Source organism: Mixophyes fleayi, chromosome 2, assembly GCF_038048845.1.
Source record: "Mixophyes fleayi isolate aMixFle1 chromosome 2, aMixFle1.hap1, whole genome shotgun sequence".
In the NCBI taxonomy this organism is placed as follows: Eukaryota; Metazoa; Chordata; class Amphibia; order Anura; family Limnodynastidae; genus Mixophyes; species Mixophyes fleayi.
Window position 1 is genome coordinate 140,139,926 of NC_134403.1, and position 19,221 is coordinate 140,159,146.

Here is a 19,221-nt window from a genome sequence, read left to right on the forward strand (position 1 = left end):
TAATTCCAAACAGGTATGCAGCGTAACAATAACAGTCTATAGCGGGTATGGATGCTGAGCGTGGAGACTTGTCCTAGCGGATATGCAGAGTAAACATAGGAAGTCAATAACAGATAGGCATACCGCTATTCAGTAGAACAGTCTGTCCACAGGGAGATGCAGGAACTGCAGAGACGCTGGACGGCAGAGACCAGTGTAGAAACCACAGGTGAGTAGATCCGGTAATCAGAGTCCAGCTGAGGACACAGGCAGGAAACAGGAGACTGTAGCAGGTATGGAAACCAGCGATGAGTAGATCAGGAATCAGCAGGAAACTGAAGGCACTAGTAGAACACAGGGAACACCTTCAGAGACTCACAGGAAATGAGACTCCAAGATCAGGCAATGAGGTAATGCACACAGGTGCCTTAAATAGGGAGTTGCCTGATCAACCAATTTGGATTAAAAGCAACAGTCACAAGAGTTCTTGGGAACTGCGCATGCGCAGTCCATTAGGATGGCGGACGGCCGCGGTTTAGGACAGGTGCCGGCAGGAAGGCTAGGGAGCCACGCACCAGCGCAGAGGCACTCACGGTCCGGTGAGTGACAGTACCCCCCCTTTTAAAGGTGGGCACAGAACACAAGGAGCCGGGTTTGCCCGGATTCTGGGAATAGAATTTTTTCAGGAGAGCTGGGGCGTTGAGATCATCAGCCCGGATCCAGGAACGCTCTTCTGGGCCAAAGCCCTTCCAGTTCACAAGGAAACGAAGAACTCCTCGCAAATTTTTTGAGTCTAATATATGAGTGATCTCAAACTCCTCCTCTTGATGAACTTGAACTGGCCGAGGTGCTGAAGGAGGAACAGAGAAACGGTTTATGATAAGAGGCTTAAGTAATGACACATGGAAGGCGTTGGAGATACAAAGGTTCTTGGGTAGTAGAAGTTTGAAGCAGACTGGATTTATCACTTGAATGATCCTATATGGACCAATGAAACGAGGAGCAAACTTCATAGATGGAACCTTCAAGCGAATATTTTTAGTAGAAAGCCATACACGATCTCCAATCTTTAGTGGTGGAATAGCCCGCCTCTTTTTATCCGCAAAGGACTTGTATCTGGCAGATGTCTTTTTTAAACAGGTTTTGACTTGAGACCAGATATTTTTTGAAGGTCTGCCAAACAGTCTCCACAGCAGGAACTTGGGTGGGAGGGAGGGCAGGAAATTCCGGGAAAGACGGATGGTGACCGTAAACCACAAAGAATGGACTTCTTGAAGATGACTCATGATACATGTTGTTATGGGCGAACTCAGCCCATGGGAGTAGATCTACCCAGTTGTCTTGGTTGGCTGAGGAGAACATCCTAATGAAAGTTTCAAGATCTTGATTGACTCTCTCGGTCTGTCCGTTTGATTGAGGATGCTAGAAAGATGAGAGTGATAACCGAATACCCAAGGTCTTACAAAGGGCTCGCCAGAATCTGGAAACGAATTGCACTCCCCTATCCGAAACAATCTCAGAAGGACATTCATGAATTCGGAAAATCTCTTTTATGAAATGATCAGCCAGAGTGGATGAAGAAGGTAAACCGGTCAAAGGAATGAAATGTGCCATTTTCGAAAATCGATCCACCACTACCCAGATGGTATTACACTTTTTACTTGGAGGAAAATCGGTGACAAAGTCCATACTAATATGGGTCCAAGGTTTGGAAGGAATGGGTAGTGGTTGTAGTAATCCCGCTGGTGTTCTGCGGGGAGTTTTAAACTGGGAACACAACTCACAAGCGGCCACAAAGTCTTTGACATCTTTCCTCATAGAGGGCCACCAGTAGCTTCGAGAAAGGATTTCTAAAGTCTTGCGTTCACCCGAATGTCCAGAAAAACGTGAGGAATGGAACCAAGACAATATTTTCCTCCTAAGAGATGGAGGCACGAGGGTTCTCCCAAATGGTAGCACCTTGGTAGACGAAGTGGCCAGAGACACACACTTGGGATCTAAAATAGAATGGTTAGGACCATCTTCAACGTCTGAGGACGTCACGAATGCCCGAGACAGGGCGTCTGCTTTTTTATTTTTGGCAGCAGGTTTGAAGGTTATAATAAGTTCAAAACGGGAAAAGAAAAGAGACCATCTTGCTTGACGGGGATTTAGACATTGAGCTGACTGTAGATATGACAGGTTTTTGTGATCCGTAAAAATAGTTACGGGATGACGAGCTCCCTCCAGTAGATATCTCCATTCCTCTAATGCTGCTTTTATGGCCAACAACTCCTTGTCCCTGATGGTATAATTCCTCTCCGCGGGTAGAAGACCTCGGGAATAAAAGGCACAAGGATGGAATTTTTGTTGCTCCGATCTTTGGGATAATATGGCCCCTAAGCCAACTTTAGAGGCGTCTACCTCTAGGAAGAAGGGAAGCGTCACATCAGGCTGTCGAAGAACAGGAGCAGAAGAGAAGGACTCTTTGAGAGACTGAAAAGCTTGAAGGGCCTCGGAGGACCACAGTTTAGTGTTAGCCCCCTTGCGGGTCAGGGCCACTATAGGTGAGGCAATGGCCGAAAACCCTTGAATGAAGCGTCTGTAATAATTCGCAAATCCTAAAAAGCGTTGGATTGCTCGGAGAGTAGTTGGCTGGGGCCAACTTAATACAGCGTTCACCTTTTCTGGATCCATCTTAAGACCGACTCCGGACACAATGTATCCCAGGAATGGAATCTGGGATAACTCGAATGAACATTTCTCTAGTTTGCAAAATAAAGAATTTCTTCGGAGTCTGGAAAGGACCTCTGCCACCTGTTGATGATGAGTGGGCAGATCCTGGGAAAAAATTAATATGTCGTCCAGATAGACGACAACACAGACATACAGCAAGTCCCGGAAGATCTCATTCACGAAACCCTGGAAGACAGTGGGGGCGTTACACAACCCGAAGGGCATAACAAGATATTTATAATGGCCATCCCTGGTGTTAAAAGCTGTCTTCCATTCGTCTCCAGACTTGATCCGGATTAAATTGTAGGCACCTCGAAGATCCAACTTGGTAAAGATCCGGGCTCCCTTAATGCGATCGAAAAGTTCAGTGATTAACGGAATAGGGTACCGATTTTTGATGGTAATGGCATTGAGCCCACGAAAATCTATACAGGGACGTAATGATCCATCTTTCTTCTTTACGAAAAAGAACCCCGCTCCAGCGGGAGAGGTAGAAGGTTGGATAAATCCCCGCTGGAGGTTCTCCTTAATGTACTCAGATGTTGCTTGAGCCTCAGGTAATGAAAGTGGATACACACGGCCCCTAGGAGGACTCTTGCCAGGTTGTAAGTCAATCGGACAATACCATGCCCGATGAGGAGGAAGGCGTTCTGACTGAACCTTATCGAACACATCTGCAAAGGAAGCATACTGAGGAGGGAGGCCCGGTGGACATGGTGAAATGGACGACTGCTGTATTTTGAGTGGAACAACTTGAGAGAGACAACGATGACAACAATCGGGATCCCAGGAAGTGACTTGAGGAGTGTTCCAGTCAATCTGAGGGGAATGAAGTTGAAGCCATGGAAGGCCTAGTACGATGGGACTGGTAGTAAAAGGAAGGATCAATTAAGAAATTTTTTCTTGGTGTAAGGCTCCAATTTGAAGAGTCAGTGGAGACGTACTTTGAGTAATGAGACCATTAATTATACGTGATCCATCAATAGCAGTAACGGCAATGGGAACCTTTAAGGAAATCACTGGTAGAGACCATTGATTCACTAGGGAACTAGAGATAAAATTTCCAGCAGCTCCAGAATCTATAAGTGCTTGAGAGACAAAGGATTTGGTAGCAAAGGAAACGGTGACATCAAAAGCACAAACTTTCACATTCGTAGAACATGGAGAGGACTCCAGGGACCCTAACCTTACCTCTCCAGAACTGGTTAGGGCCTGGCATTTCCCGACTTCCTAGGACATGAGTTCAGCATGTGAGTAGAGTCAGCGCAATAGATACAGAGTCTATTTTTCACTCTTCGTTCTCTCTCCTCAGATGTTAGTTTAGAGCGACCTAGCTCCATATGTTCTACTGGAGGTGGAGAATGACGAACTTAAGATACTGAGCGAAGAGGCGCTTTGCAGGAAGTTATTCTCTCGGAATCTCTCACACGAAATCTCATGTCTACACGATGGCAAAGGGAAATCAAATCATCCAAGGAGGAGGGTAACTCTTGGGAGGTCAGTGCGTTTTTAATTTTATCGGAAAGCCCCTGCCAGAAGGCGGCGATCAGTGCCTCAGTGTTCCACTGAAGTTCAGAGGCAAGTATCCGAAATTGAATGACATACTGAGCCACAGTCCGAGATCCTTGGCGTAGTCGGAGGATACTGGAAGCTTCAGAGGTAACACAACCAGGTTCGTCAAAAATACTTCTAAACGTAGAAATAAACAAGGCACTATCTTGCAATGAAGGGTCATTTCTTTCCCACAGAGGTGAGGCCCATGCGAGAGCCTGTCTGGAAAACAAAGAGATGAGGTAGGCCACTTTGGAACGATGAGTAGAGAAGTTATGAGGTTGAAGTTCAAAATGAACGGAGCTGTCACGGGCACTAGGAGTCTTTGCCCAGGATATCACCAGATGATGGATTTACCAGAGTAATATAATTGGTACTATGGTTCTCTGGTAGCAGGGTGACAACGGAACAGGAGAAACAGCAGATGGTGAGAGAATGCTCGAGGAAAGTCTATGACTAGCAGCAACTGGTAATGAGTAGATGAATGTACACGAGGAACCAGATGGACAAGGAAACGTGAGGAAAGTCAGTGGTCTGCGTATAGCAAGTTATACCACTGCTATAGTGAGGAGGAATGTCCAGGAGTAGCGAGGAGGTAGTGAGAGTCAGCGGTCTGCGTATAGCAAGTTGTACCACTGCTTATGTGAGAGGATACTTGAAACTGGTGTCACAGGGAACAGGAGTCAGTGGTCTGCGTCAGCAAGTTGTACCAGTGCTATATATATGTGAGGAGGGGCACGAGGAGATGAATGTAAAGCAGAGTATACACGGGGCACACAAAACTTGATCCCACGATGATATCCACAATACAACGATAACTGACAAGCACTGCTTGACGTATACAAAGTCACAATAGCTATCCAGGCAATAGGAAACAAAGTCAATGGTAACAATAGCTTCAGTGGATAGGAGGCTCCGGAGGAGAACAAAACTCAGTCCAGATGGATATGCAATACAAAAGCAAAGTCAATGGAAAGTATGCATACCGCGGTTCAGGAGAGCAGGCTGTCAGAGAGACGTGCATGGATACCTGAACGGCTGAAGGCCGGCAGGAGGAGAGACCACTGGAGGGTGGAAGCGGTAATCAGGTTGGTGCAGCGCACGGCAGGTAATCCAGAATCAACGAAGCAATACTCAGGAAGCAGTAGTAAGTGGAACTGGAAACATGAAGAACACGGGAGAGTTGAGGCTGTCTGGTATCCAGTAGTAGTGGTGGAGGCAGCGGAGAGAAGGCACGCTGAACACGGGGGAGTAGAGCCGGTCTGGAACGCTGTAGTAGTAACGGAGGCAGCGGAGAGCTGACACGATAAACACAGGAGCGTTGAGACGATCAGGAACTCTGTAGTAGTAACGGAGGCAGCGGAGAGCTGACACCATAAACCCAGGAGAGCTGAGACGATCAGGAACTCTGTAGTAGTAACGGAGGCAGCGGATAGGAATCAGCTGAGTGCAGACACGATGAACACAGGAGAGTTGAAACGAACAGGAGTCCGGTAGTAATAGCAGATAGGAATCAGCTGAGTGCAGGCACCAGGAACACATGAGAGTTGAAGTGGTCTGGAAACCACAATTGCAGTAAACAGGAATCAGCAGGAGCTGAATACATGAGGAACACAGGAACACCTTCAGAGGCTCATGGGGAATGAGTCTCCAAGATCAGGCAACCAGATAATGATCACAGGTGGTTTAAATAGGGAGGGTTGCCTGATCATCCAATAAATTAAAAGCAACAGGTACATGCGCAGACCCTCAGGATGGCGGATGGCCACGGTTCCTGAACACACGGGAAATGGCACTCACAGTCCGGTGAGTGACAGGAGCATTGATTAAGAAAACCCCTACAGGTTTTGGGATCTCCATCATATTTAGAAGGAGTAGGCAGGTGTAGCGTGGAAGCGATGGACACCTGGGATGGCACTGGGAAAGGAGATGGAGATACTGGAGGCTCAACGGTTGCTGCTACATTTTGCACAGGGGTTCCTTGGGAGGTTAAAGCCTGACAAAATTGCAACAACTGTTGTTGGCGAACATCTTGTTGTTCGATTCGGGTGACCAGATACTGCAGCATCTCTTTAGCTGTTGGTTCCGATCCTGGGTCTGTCATGGCCTGATCTTACTGTCACGGGCACTAGGAGTCTTGCCCAGGATTTCACCAGATGACTAAGCTTACCAGAGTCGTTAAGTTCACACAACGGTCCTCTGGTAGCGGGGTGACTAGCGGAACAAATATCACAGCAGATGGAGAGAGAATGCCAAGAAATAATAGGAAAGTCAGTGACTTGCAGCAATCTTTGGTCAATGAATCAGCGACTAGCTGATATAGTGGAAAGGTAGATTTGAACACGGAGATCAGGATGGACGTGAGTAAATGCAGGGAGGTAGCAGGGAAGTCAGTGGTCTGCGTACAGCAAGTTGTACCACTGCTTATGGTGAAGAGGCTTGTCCAGGTGCAGGTAGGTAGCGGGGAAGTCAGTGGTCTGCGTATAGCAAGTTGTACCACTGCTTATGGTGAGAAGACTTGTCCAGGTGCAGGTAGGTAGCGGGGAAGTCAGTGGTCTGCGTATAGCAAGTTGTACCACTGCTTATGGTGAGAAGACTTGTCCAGGTGCAGGTAGGTAGCGGGGAAGTCAGTGGTCTGCGTATAGCAAGTTTTACCACTGCTTAATAGGTGAGGATGTGTACAAGTGTTGATGAGTGGAAGCATACAAAGATAATAGGATGCAGACACTGAGAGCACAGAGGAACTTGATCCCAATAGGTATGCAGCGTATCCAACAAAGTCTATATAACGGTATGTGTGGCGCTGCTTGGTAGAGACTTGCTCAGCACAGATATGCAGGCCAATAATGGATAGTCAATCACAGTTATGCATATAACGACTGAGTAGTACGGTTAATTCCAAACAGGTATGCAGCGTAACAATAACAGTCTATAGCGGGTATGGATGCTGAGCGTGGAGACTTGTCCTAGCGGATATGCAGAGTAAACATAGAAAGTCAATAACAGATAGGCATACTGCTATTCAGTAGAACAGTCTGCCCACAGGGAGATGCAGGAACTGCAGAGACTCTGGACGGCAGAGACCAGTGTAGAAACCACAGGTGAGCAGATCCGGTAATCAGAGTCCAGCTGAGGACACAGGCAGGAAACAGGAGACTGTAGCAGGTATGGAAACCAGCGATGAGAAGCACAGGGAATCCACAGGAACTGAAGACACTACTAGTACACAGGAGATAGTAGCGGGTATGGAAACCAGCGATGAGTAGATCAGGAATCAGCAGGAAACTGAAGACACTAGTAGAACACAGGGAACACCTTCAGAGACTCACAGGGAATGAGACTCCAAGATCAGGCAATGAGGTAATGCACACAGGTGCCTTAAATAGGGAGTTGCCTGATCAACCAATTTGGATTAAAAGCAACAGTCACAAGAGTTCTTGGGAACTGCGCATGCGCAGTCCATTAGGATGGCGGACGGCCGCGGTTTAGGACAGGTGCCGGCAGGAAGGCTAGGGAGCCACGCACCAGCGCAGAGGCACTCACGGTCCGGTAAGTGACAGTGCATCTGCATGCACAGTGAGGCAAAGACTTTGGAGGATGGCCTGGTGTCAATAAGGCCAGCAAAGAAGCCACTTTTCTCCAAGAAAAACATCAGGGACAGACTGATATACTGCAAAAGGTACAGGGATTGGACTACTGAGGCCAGGGGTAAAGTAAAGTCATTTTCTTTGATGAATCCCCTTTAAGATTGTTTGGAGCATCTGGAAAAATGCTTGTCCAGAGAAGGAAAGGTGAGTGCTACCATCAGTCCTGTGTCATGCCAACAGTAAAGCATCCTGAGACCATTCATGTGTGGTGTTAGTTCTCAGCCAAGAGAGTGGGCTCACTCACAATTTTGCCTAAGAACACAGCTATGAATAAAGAATGGTACCAGAACATCCTCCAAGAGCAACTGCTCCCAACCATCCAAGAACAGTTTGGTGATGAACAATGCCTTTTCTAGCATGATGGAGCACCGTGCCATAAAGAAAAAGTGACTAAGTGGCTCGGGGATCAAAATATCGACATTTTGGGTCCATGGCCAGGAAACTCCCCAGACCTTAATCCCATTAAGAACTTGTGGTCAATCCTCCAGAGCCAGGTGGACAAACAAAAGCCCACAAATTCTGACAAGTTCCAAGCATTGATTAGGCAAGAATCAGTGGCCATCAGTCAGTATGTGGCCCAGAAATTGATTGACAGCATGCCAGGGTGAATTGCAGAGGTCTTCAAAAAGAAGGGTCAACACTGCAAATATTGACTCTTTGCACAAATTTAAAGTAATTGTCAATAAAAGCCTTTGAAACTTATGAAATGCTTGTAATTTTACTTCAGTATACCATAGCAACATCTGACAAAAAGGTCTAAACCACTGAAGCAACAAACTTTGTGAAAACCAATGGTTGCATGCTGTAGGCCACAAGGTTGTCTGTGACCAAACGAGATTGATATCACTTTAACCAGCCTCTCTCAAAATGTGGAGCATAACAACATGTACTTTTTATAGCCCTGTTAATGTTCCCCAGCTCACCAGAGTGCAAATGCACTGTTGAATTACATGTGGATAAGTGGAAATTGTTGCCATGCCTAAATAGGAGACTTTATTATTTTATGTTACCCATTGTAAAAATGTGTTTTTTGTTATTGCAGTGATGCTGTTATGCATTGTTATTAAATTGAAGCCAGGTGGGTTATGGCTAAGGATCGGGTGGGGTACAGTTACAGTATACAGATGAGGAGGCTTTAGCTGCATTCTTCTCCCCCTCTTTTCTCTACAGAAAGTCCTGATGTGATGAAAGCTAGTTCTGGCTGAAAAAGCTTGCAAAGGGTTAATACTGGGGGTGTCATGTGATCATCTTGGTCTTTCCCCTTAATTAACCTGAGTATGTCCCCATTGCTTCAGGTTGCATTCTACCAGACTCCTTAAAGTCATTCCAGCAGGGGAACAAGGGCGGTATTGGGATGAGAAATGACAGCCCTGTAACAGCTCCTTTTGACAGACATCTACTCTCAGAGTATCTTCACATTGTCTATACTTGAATGGTCAATTTGCACAAGTGGGTCTTGGCATTTCGCACCAGTGTCTATTTTTATTTTAACAATCTTGCTGTTGTGTTTAACACTGAGGCTTGTAAAGAATTTACCTCTTTGTGAAATGATGTCTACAGTTTCACAGTGCAGGATTGCAAAGTTTTCCTCTTTTCCAAAGTTTTACGGGGTAGGAGACCCCGTAAAGCTGGCGAAGAAGAGAAAAATCAACTTACTGGATCACCCATTCAGCGCAGGAAAGTCTGTTTTATTCACAGCACTCCCTGGCATTGGTGACAGCAAATTTGAACAGATTTGCTGTCAGCTAATTAATGGCCAGGATGGTGGGGTCACCATCATCCATTTGAAATCGATGAGTCCCTCTCCCTTGTCTAATCAGACCAGGGCAGGATGCAAAGAAGAGAAGACAGTTGCTGGAAGCAGAGAAGAGAAGAAGAGGATCAAGGTGCAGGAGCGTAAAGAGAAAGGACCAGACTAGAAGAAGAAGAAGTGAAGGGGAGAAGACCTGGGTCCTGTGCGGAGCTGGTATGTTTTACAGCCATTTCTCCCATACCAGCTGTCCCCAAGCATATAGTTAGGTACAAGGCCCGGGAGCCTCTTCAGTTTCATTTTAGATTTTCTATTCTATTTATTTGGGGCACAGTTTAAATCATACTTAGTAACATGTGGGAACCAGTATCAGGCTTAGTAGCCTGTGGGCATCAGTAGTCAGGCTTTACGCCTGTGGCACATTAGGAGTTCAGCCCAAGTCCGAGAGATCATGCCTGGTCTAAAGCCCCACCATCTAGGTCCCTATTTGCTGCCAAAATCCCGGTGGCCATTTTGTATTAGTCCATTAGAGACCTGTAAATTACACTGTGGTCAGGCCGCCATTAAAGGTAGACCAGCGGTGGTCCCTATTTCATGATTGTACCATGTGAAGCAATTGAGTACATGTTTGTTTTTGTTTACTGTGAACTGTTGTTCTCCCCTATCCACTCCATTGTACCTTATAGTAAGTAGATTCTGGTCAGGAGCAAGTGCACAACCTAGTTGGCTGCAATGTTACACATGGACCCAGTACAGTTGTTAGAGCGTTGTTATTGTTGTAACTAAGCTAAAGTGGGTGGGATACACTAACCAGAGTTTAGGGCCAGTCAGTTGTATGGGGAGGGGATTGTTTTGTTTACCCCTGCAAGTTCTGAGAGAGAGTAAACAGCAATCATGAAAACGGACATGCTGATGAGTGGTTGCTGTCTTTGTGTTTGTTTGTTCTTTTGTGTCTTGTGCATTGTTCCCTGCAGGGCATTGTGGATCCTGGTTAGGGAAAGAAAATAAATGTTTCTTATTTGGCAAGATGTTAAGGAATCCCTGCAATGACAATTGGTACAAGACTTCAAGGACAACCGATACACCAGATCCCGGAGCCCTTTTGTGGATGTCCCAGTGGTTGCATGGTGATCAGGTAACACCTCTCTGTGCGTCTGGTCGTTTTTTTACAGGCTCTACAGCAGTAGTTTTGTGAGGTCTTACTCTTCCTCGGTTTCAAGTTGGTTAAATATTTTTGCATATTTGTTTCTTGTTGTGGCCACTGTCTGCAATTATCTGCCTTGATTTACAGCACTTTGATAGTGGTTCCAGTTTCCGCATGAATTGCAGAGCTTGTTGAAGGCTGGTCATTCGTGACAATTCAGACAGGAGATGTCCATTACAGTTTTAGCTGCCCTAGGCTAATTCACTGGTTGCCACCCCCCCCCCCCCCCCACACACACACACTTCCCACCACCAATGTTTATGTGTGCATATATATATATATATATATATATATATACACACCTACACATACACAAACAGAACTGTTAAGTATTAATACATAAAACACAATTCATTCTACAAACATATTAAAATGTCAAAATTCCACATTCAAAGTTAGACAAATTGCGATGCTCTCTCTTACCTAACCTTGCAGTGTAGACTACCCGATGTTCTCTCTTGCTTCTTGCTTGTTCTTGGAGCGTTGTTGTCAGTTGGCTTCTGTAAACTTGGAGTCCTGAATTGAAAATATGCAAAAATTGTATTATAGTGCAAAATGTTAACAAACCCCGAATGATTCAAACACAACACTCCATTATGACCACATAAAACAACCCCCTAGTACAGACATAGACAATAAAGTATATGAAAATTAATTACAATTATATACTAACATCTGTCAGCCCTGACTCTCTAATATTTAGCATTCTAGTCACCACCACACAATGCAGAGATCATGCCCCCCACAAGTCATTTCATCAGCTCCCCTGCCAACCAATTCATCACCCCCAGTCAATTCATTAACCCCCCCAGTTACTTAATTTCACCCCCAGTCATTTTATTGTCTCCCACCCTAGCCACTTCATTATCCCCCCCCCAAGCCACTTCATTGTCTCCCCCGCTAGCTACTTCATTGTTTTGAAAAAATGCTTGTGAATTGTCCTGGCATTGCAGCCCCCAGGACCCAGTGCCCCAGGCTGCAGCCTGATCAGCCTAATGGTTGACCAGGCCCTGCATGTGTCCATCCTCTTCAATTCTCTTATTCCCCTCTCTGATTGCTTGTTTTCTGTCAATAGATGCGTATAGACAGTACTACAGTATTTTGAATGCCACATACAATCCTGTCTTATTAGCTCACTGGTGATTTAACCAAAATCACATTTCCTTGCCAGCAATTTAAGTGTGGACACATATGACTGTATAGTCTCTCCACATTTATGATTTGTTGTATTAATGACATATCTGTCCATTATAATGTTTTTTTACTAGAAGACATATTTTTTCAAATTTCTTAATTAGTATTTAAGTAGTATTTCAGGGTCTTCTCTATTTTCCCTTCTTCAAAAATAAATGTGTCTGGTTTTTTTTACTGCATCTGCTCCAACTAGGTTTTGCAAGGTGCAGGCTTATAGATTTTGTTTCATTTTTCTCAGAGTCCTTCAATGCAGTAGGCACTCTAGTCCTTCTTGACCTCAAGCCCCTTGTCAGCAATGTTCTAATCAAACACTAAGGAAACCATGTGTCAGCTGCATGCTGTGCCTGGTGTACAAGATGGCTAACATACAGGAACTAATTCAATGAGTCACACCTCCCAGAGTTCCCTGCAGACAGCTGCAGTGCATCATGGGATGTGTAATTGTACAAGCATGGGCAACAGGATCTATTTAATTAGGCCTTCTTTATGCCTGTACTCATTGTCTATTTGGACTACAAGACCCCTACATATGATTTATAGGCTAAAGATTTCATTGAATGCATTTCTATGGGAGTAAGTGTACATATCACCTTTAAATGGCATTCTAAGTTGTCTTAACCCTCTATTATCAGTTGTATACATAAAATGTGCTCACTGGGGCTCCTTATTGCTCATAATCAAATGACCTTAGGGAAATCCTCAACTCAACAAGTGCACTCCTTGATTGCTTACAAAAATGATCCACGTTACTATTAAATATTTCGTTCAAAAATTATAATGCATAGTGCAAGATAAAATGCAATAGTGTCAATCATGTGTTCTAAGCACCTTTTTAGAATGTATGTTGCTAAGAGGGCTTGTCAATTCCCCCTTTTTCTAATGCCATTAGGTCACTACTTATCTATTTCCTTGAATGTCATCTGATCCAACAGTGGGTGGTATCATTTGATGAAGTGCAACCGACTCTCACATTTATCATACTCTCATACATGGCTTCTGTTAATCTGTAACTGTGATCAGCTCATACCCAGTGAACACAGAGCAGAATGAGATAGACTATACAAGGCTATACTCCAGTATTGAGATCTGGAGAGTTGTTTCATTAGCATAGAGAAAACAGAGGGCCTTATTCATTCGCAGTGAACCCAAGTGTATGTAATACATGTTTGAGCGCAAAGGACACTTATGACAGTCTACGATTTCATGGGTGGAAAGGGGAGGGGAATGGGCATAGTCAATGTACGGAATGCTAACCTCCAGAACAGGCAGTAGCATCCAATTCAAGCTTTGGGCATCTTTGGGCAGCACGGTGGCTTAGTGGTTTGCACTTCTGCTTCACAACACTGGGGTCGTGAGTTTGATTCCTGACCATGGCTTTATCTGTGTGAAGTTTGCATGTTCTGCCCGTGTTTGAGTGGGTTTCCTTCAACACTCCAAAAACATACTAGCGGGTTAATTGTCTGCTATTAAATTGACCTTAGATTCTCTCTGTCTTTGTCTTTGTGTGTGTGTGTATATGTTAGGGAATTTAGACTGTAAGCTCCAATGGGGCAGGGACTGATGTGAGTGAATTCTCTGTACAACACTGTGGAATTAATGGTGCTATATAAATAGCTGAGGATGATGATGATGATGATGATGATCTCTAAGGTAAGTGTTTTTCAGTCGTATCATTGCACCAGAAATAAGGCAGATTTAAATGGTGAGTGATAGTGTTGACAGTCTCGTATGCATGCTATAATGTGTTTGCAATCAAGAGCGACTGTAAAAATGCATTTTTCATATAGTAGACATTAAAAATATCCTGATAAATGTATTTCATGGCAGGTAAATCTTTTTTCTTTTTTGTATTGGTTTTTCATTAATGATTAGATTATTAACACGTGACATTAATTGATTTTTTATTTATTTATTTGTTTGTGCATTTTCCTGGGACTTTTATATCCTGCAGTGTATTATACCTGTCAAAGCAGAACGTATCCAGACCCATATTCAACAAGAGACATTTCTTCAGATCCGCTTGTAGTTGAATACGGATGTGTGTATGCCTCATTTACATGCGTTTTTAAAAATACTACTATACACAACGCACAATACGCTCATTTTGCATGCCGTAATGAATCGGGCCAGAATCTTCCTAATCTTAAAACTCCAAAATAAAGCTGCACACTAAGATAAAAGATCCAATATATGTATAACATAAAAAAATTACACATCCTCTATGGGAGTCAGACTTTAATGTTGGTAATTCTTATACATTTGTGGACATCTATTCATTTTATATCCTAAAGATGGAGACGTTACAGTGTCTCTAGCTTCCTCCTCAAGGTCACGGGCAACAATGGCATTAGAATAACTCTTTGAAGCCTAACTGCTTCTTTTCCTGTCTCTGTTAATTGATATGCAAGTTCAGCATAAGAGAAAACAGCGAGTCTGTCAGAGGAACACTGCTCTCTTTCAGTCTCTCTCTACAGAGTAATGAACTGCATTCTCACTTCTTCATATTGCTTGTAACATCTGTGAGCTGTCTGAAGGAGGGATCTGTGAGCAAAGTTCTTTGCCACTTCCTCTTGTCTAATTCTATAGTCTATGTTGCTGCAAATCTGCACTATTTTAACTGTGATAGAAATGAGATTGGATGGAATGTGAATATGTGGTCTCAAAATCAATGAGATCTAAAAAAAAAAAAAAGCTATATTGGTTTTGTTTGCTTTTAATTAATATTTATTTTTGTAATTTGCCTATGTACAACCATTTTTTGTTTCAGAATAAATCCCATTATAAATATATTATTGTCCCTTTAATTCAGACAAATTTCAATGCCAAAAAAGGCAAAGTGAACGAGGGACACATTTGTTCTAAGAAGGGCCGTATGTTCCACAGTCATAAAACAATCAATGTTATATAAAGGGTAATTAAATAAGGGGGATCACAAAACTAAAATACTTTGTACCTGGACTTTATATTTATTGCAAACTTTGGGGAGAGACAGTAAATGAAAAATCAATTACAGTTTTAGTTTAATAGAAATCTCATCTTTACCCAACAGGTGGCGTAATAGGCCCAGCCCTTGAATTCTTGAAATTTATCTCTACCACACCCAGTAACAGTAACTGCAACTCCAAAGGTTTAATTAACATCAATATCTTCATCAACAGAGCAGTGTGAATAGGGCCGTGGCCACTGGCTTTAGTGGTGAGTGTAAAATTATTTTGTTTCCTCTTTACTTATGTGCTCCTTCTTGTATCTCTTGTCGTGCACTTCTCCATTCAATATCCTTATTTCTGTATGTATATGCTATTTTGTTCCTTATTTAATCATTTACAGTATATACACTGTTATTCCTTTCTGTATTTCTTTATTTCTTCTTATCAGCACTCATCTGAATGAACAAACACATTCTGTGATGAAAGCCAATGAAGACCTTCCCTTCTCCCAATCTCACAGGCTGCCTGCCAAGCCACAACACACAGTCAGTAGGCCTAACAATAAGAAACCATTGTTTCTGTCACTACAGTCCCACACTCCATCCACAACTGCTACCAATGCCTACAGCCCTACACTAAAACAATAAAACAATTCACAACAGGGTTTATACCCATTTTTTCATGTCAGTCCTCTACATGACTCTATATTATAGTACATCATTTGAAACTGTTTCTTCCAGGACTATCTCAGAGCTTTGGTTCCCCTATGTCACATAAGGCTCAGCGTCCTCATTGGACTAATCCAGAGGGTCACAAACTGTACGCCACAGCTCGCTGGGGTGCAGCGACCAGGGCCAGCGGTGGGCAGGATACTCAATGTGGGGGGAGCACCAAGTGCTCCCCTCTGCCTGCCATCCCCCACTTGCCTACCAGCCAACTATAAAAAAAAAAAGAGAGCGGGAGCCATAAGAAAAGAAGACAGAAGAGAAAATTAAGAAAACAGAGAAAACAGAAGAAGGAAGGGCAAGTAAAAGGTAACAAATGAATGGAGGATAAAAGGGGCAGTGTGATTGTGATGGGGCACAGTGTTAATATGATGGGGCACAGTGTTAATGTGAAGGGACAAAAGTCACAATGAAAGGGCACAGTGTTTTGATGATGGGGCACAGTGTGATGATGGAAGGGCAAAAGTGACAATGAAGGAGCACAGTGTGATTGTGAAGGGGCACAGTGTTATTATGAAGGGGCACATGTGATGTTGTGAAGGGGCACAGTGTTATTATGAAGGGGCACAGTGTGATGATGGAGGGGCAAAAGTGATAATGAAGGGGCACAGTGTTAATGTGAAGGGACAAAAGTGACAATGATGGGGCACAGTGTTTTGATGAAGGGATGCGGTGTGATGAGGAAGGGACAAAAGTCAAAATTAATGCGCACAGTGTTATGATGCAGGGGCACAGTGTGATGATGGAGGGATAAAAGTGACCATGAAGGGGTACAGTGTGATGATGGAGTGACAAAAGTGACAATGAAGGGACACAGCGTGATGGAGGGACAAAAGTGACAAGGGGCACATCCTTGGTTTTATGTGTATTATTTTTTACAAACAACTTGTCTGTCTTGACCTAAATGCTTATTACGTTATTTTGATACAACTAGTTTAAAAACTGGACTGGTCGGTAATTATTTTGATTTTTGGGTGTCTTGAAAAATTATGGAGTACCTAAGGGTGCCTCAAAATGAGAAACTTTGGGAACCACTGGACTAATCCAAAAGGGGCCCAGAAATCAAAGAATTTGCTTCTGAAAGTTTCTACCTCCCAGGGATCAAAATACCAGCTGGAACATGAAAGACAAAGGGCCAGAGTAAATTGAGATTGTAGACTCTGTTTGGTCCCCCAACAGCTTTCAAGGACTACCGCCAACATTAGAAAGCATTAATCTAAAAGTCTTTAATGAAACAAAAGGAAAGGTTGTGGATTCACCTTGTTATGAACTAACACTCAATCTCCGGAACTGAGCAGGGGAATTTGTTAAACAGCAGGTGTTGCAATTTCAGAATCACAATAGCATAGGCCCGCTCTGAGCATTGTTTGGGCTCAGCTACCCAGATGTTGTCTACTGCCCAATACCTTCTGAAAATAAGTCATAAAAGGGTGTGTAATGTGACCTAATATTATGAGAGATGGTGGAGGTAGTCCTAAAGAAAGGTACAAACAGGGCTTAATGGGAGCTGTACAAGCCGCAATGGGAGGTACTGGGGATGATCCTGAAGCAGAGTCTCGGAGCAGCCGTGTCTGTACACAAATCAGTAAGCAGACGTGCAGGAGAATCACCAAGAGCGTAGTCAGGAGTATACAGTGTTCGGTACACAAATCAGATGGCAGACAGTTCAGGGGGAGATCCAAGGAGTAGTCTACAAACAAGCCGGGTCTGGTGCACGAAAGGTTAAACAGCAGGCAGGGGAGTCACAGGAACAAACAGCTGAGAAGCCATCTATTTTTTTGGTAAATCCAAGTTTTTAACGTGAGTCCATAATTAGAACAAATAACAAAGGCAGGAAACACAATAATAAAATAATTCAACACACATTTGGCTGAAGAGTAGAGAACTGCAAGTGATTGTTAGCTCCACTCAGACCACAGATAAATTCCTCACGCAACCCGAGCGCTAGACATCCTGGACTAGTGTCCACTATAGTAAGTAGATCATAGAGGTGAGTTCCAAATGCTATAGTGAATACCTGCTCAAGTCTTGTCAGTGCAGGGATGATGCCTCTACAGGGAGGACGGCTGTAAAATAACAGCATGCCCCACTTTTCCCAGAGGCTACTAGCCCCGTACTGGAAAGTGCTGGAGCTAATCCCAACCCTACTGGCAACATTGCTACCCTAGTGTTCACAGTATACCAGGCAAGGGTCCCTAAGACCATAAGAGACATTGACGCCCCTGTCCATTATGATGAGACCACCTGAATGGCAAATTTACCACTCCAGGGGTTCCATTCTGAGGAACCCCTGGGAAGAGATCCAACACTTTTCAGCATGGGGCTGGTAGACTCTGAGAGCTTTTTTATTAGCTGTATTGTTACCAAGGTAAAGTGTAGCTGTCACTATTGTGCCATTTTGTGTTCTGAAGCCATATGCATGAGAATGCAGCCTAGGAATTCACCTAAACTAGTGATATCACTGAGACGTTATAACATTAGTTCTTAGGCTGCATTCTATATATTGGTTAAACCCACAAACTGGTCCGTGTAGTTGACACGGGCCAATGAGCTTCCAGCATTAGGTGGCATTAGTGCAAGCTGTTGGACAGACATCTTAGCTGGAGACAATTTTGCTCTGCATGAGACTGAAACTTTAAAAAGTCAGTTGTTGGCCTTCTCATTCTTTAAATATTCACTCTGCCAAACTACAAGCCTTGAACTCTGTCATGATAAACTCTTCTTTGTACAGTACATAATTTCTACTTCCACTTTTAAACATACAATTTGGCTGATACATTCTGTACCACATTGCTTCATTCCCTAAATAACACACACATTTTGAATAATTGCAAAGATTAAATGACCCTATACAAAGTCACACAATTCTTTGCCAAAAGGAATGGTGACAAGCCAGATTTTTGGAGATATTCCTAGATTAACCACAGGTGTTGTAGTCAGGGAAAATGTATTTGTGATCGGCACAAATGTGATTAATTGAGAGAACTGCAAATAATCATTTCTATTGCTGATACTTCAGGCTTGAGATATGCAGCTACTATAAAAGAGCTTGTTTTCTTCACAACATTACAATCAACTTGGATTTAATTGTGGGCAGCACAATATTTTTGGGGGGGACTCATAAGTGGTCCTTGATTCCAAAAGTGGACCACACATTACTATTGTGTTGAATCAGATCATATTACAAGATTAGAGCACTAGCATGAAGATTTCAAACAGCCAAAATGTTAGAATAACTAATCTGCTAAATTTACTGTCTGCAATGAATGCAATGTTCTCACTCTTTGATATCAGAATAATTATGAAGGGAACCAAAGAAAATTACTCTTATCAACAGGACCATTTGTGACAACTCTGTGAGCCACATGCGGTAGACTGTAAGCTTTTCTGGGCAGAGCTAACTTTATATTTTGTTTCAATATGTGGTTATAATGTTATCCTTTGGTATTTATTAAAGAGGACTGCCTCCCACATATTGTCAGCTGGAGTCTTTTTTCCTCTGATTTTGTCCATTTGAAATAGGAAAATT

At 43.4% G+C, this 19,221-nt stretch overlaps 1 long non-coding RNA gene across 1 annotated transcript in view; it reads left to right on the forward strand.

Annotated features, from left to right (window-relative positions):
• Positions 1 to 9,997, forward strand: part of LOC142141525 (uncharacterized) — a 31,572-nt gene extending 21,575 nt beyond the window's left edge. The window contains exon 3 of the long non-coding RNA XR_012688684.1: positions 9,713 to 9,997. This is a non-coding gene — a long non-coding RNA (uncharacterized LOC142141525). The remainder of the gene's footprint in view (positions 1 to 9,712) is intronic.
• The last annotated feature ends 9,224 nt before the right edge of the window (positions 9,998 to 19,221 follow it).